Source organism: Rhagoletis pomonella, unplaced genomic scaffold (genome assembly GCF_013731165.1).
Source record: "Rhagoletis pomonella isolate Grant_MI unplaced genomic scaffold, Rhpom_1.0 Rhpom_scaffold_00008, whole genome shotgun sequence".
Lineage (NCBI taxonomy): Eukaryota > Metazoa > Arthropoda > Insecta > Diptera > Tephritidae > Rhagoletis > Rhagoletis pomonella.
Genome location: NW_023458562.1, coordinates 6,511,689 through 6,514,035, shown reverse-complemented (window position 1 = coordinate 6,514,035; position 2,347 = coordinate 6,511,689).

The window sequence follows — 2,347 nt, the reverse complement described above, 5'->3', positions numbered from 1 at the left end:
CTCAACAGAACGGGTTATCGGAACGAATGAACAGGACTTTAATGGAGAAAGCAAGATGCATGATGTTCCAAGCTCAATTGCCGAAAACATATTGGGCTGAAGCCGTATCAACCGCTGCTTATTTGGTAAATAGAATTCCACACAGAATTCTAAAAAAGACACCTGAAGAAGTTTGGTCTGGAAAGAAGCCCAATTTGTCTCATGTTAGAGTATTTGGATGTGTAGCGTTAGAATATGTTCCAAATCAAAAGCGATCGAAATTGGACGAAAAAATCTGTGCAGCGCATATTCGTGGGTTACTGTGAACAGTCAAAAGGATATAGGCTATGTAATCCAAAAGTCAAAAAGATAACTATAGCGAGAGACGTAATATTTTTTGAGAGTAAGTTTTTGTCACGGGTGAAATCTGAAGTTTTACCCGAAGAAATCTGGTTTCCAATGAGGGTGCCATTGGACGATGCAACTTTGTATGGTGAAGTTGTTCCTGAGCCAGTGTTAAAGAACAGTGATGATGAGGATTCATTATTATATTCATCAATCTATGAAGATAACAATGAAGCGGGGGAAAGCACTAGCACTGAAGAAGAAGTACAGATTGAGGAAGATAGAGCCGATATGGAAGATCATCCTGCGCTACGAAGAAGCAACAGAATTGCCAAGCAAAATCTGCAGCAACAACAACAGAAAGGTTTCTCAGCTGATATCTCAAGTCAAGAAGACCCAATTTCAGTTGCAGAAGCTATGGAACGTCCTGATAATCTGCAGTGGCAAGAAGCGATGGAAAGTGAAATAAACTCTTTAAGAGCAAATGAAACCTGGTTAGAAGTAAAAAAACCAAAAGATAAAAACATTATTAAAACGAAATGGGTATTCAAAATAAAAAAGGAACCTGACAACAGCAAAAGGTATAAAGCTCGATTGGTCGTGAAGGGCTATACTCAGAAGAAAGGTATTGATTACGATGAGACATATTCTCCGGTAGTCAGGTATACTTCACTTCGATATCTAATATCACTAGCAGTTCGGTTTGACTTGGAAATTGAACAAATGGATGCAGTAACAGAATTTCTCCAGGGTGATTTATATGAAGATATTTATATTGAACACCCTGAAGGTATACGTAGTCAAAAACCAAATACTGTGCAAAAATTACGAAAAGCATTGTATGGACTAAAGCAGTCAAGTTTAGTTTGGAACTTGAAACTTGACAAAGCTTTAAAGAAAAATGGTTTAAAACAATCTACTGTTGATCCGTGTGTTTATTTCTACATAGACAAAGAAAATATAAGTTATTTAGCTATATATGTTGATGACATACTTATATTCAGCAATGATACGCAATTTCGAAAAGTATTGAAAGAAAAGTTGATGAAAGAATTCAGCATGAAGTTTCTCGGTAAAGCTAAACAATGTCTAGGTATTCGTATTACAAGAGAGGAAGATCTGATTTATTTAGATCAGGAAGATTACATTCGTAAAATTCTTGCTAAATTTAACATGCAAGATTGTAATGCAGCCAAGACACCTCTAGATCCTAATCAAAAAACTGGCTAAAGGATCAACTACACTATCTGGAATAGAATTGGAAGAATTAAAAACCATACCTTATCAGCAAGCAATTGGAAGTTTATTATTTGCAGCACAATGCACGCGGCCTGATATTAGCATGGCAGTTAATATGTTAAGTCGATTTAATAAGGATCCGCGTAGAGAACATTGGAGCGCTGTTAAAAGGGTTTTCCGATACCTAAAAGGAACTTTATCCACTAGATTGTGTTATAAAAAGGAAACAAACATTGACTTACTAACATATTCAGATGCTGATTGGGCGAACGACGTTGATGAACGAAAATCAACCACTGGCTATGTCACACTGTTGCAAGGAGGTGCAATCTCATGGAGCAGCAAAAGGCAACCTACAGTAGCACTATCCTCAACTGAAGCAGAATATATGGCTTTATCTGCGGCTACTCAAGAAGTTATTTGGCTACGTTCGTTATCTAATGAACTTAATCCAAGCAACAACAAGGACGCTACTGTCATATATTGTGATAATCGCAGCGCCATATGCTTGACATCAACGTCATCTTTCCAGCCAAGATCGAAACATATAGATAGACGCCATCATTTTATTCGTGATAAAATAAGGCTGAATGAAATTAAAATTTCTTTAGTTAGTACAAATGATATGATAGCTGATTCTTTAACTAAAGCCGTGTATCTTAAAAAGCATTTATATTGTTCAAAGTCTTTTGGTTTGGATTTCAAAGTATAACTTGAGTGGGGGTGTTGAAATAAATAGTCTCACTTGTGCAATTTATACTTTGAGAAAGAAAATTATATACCT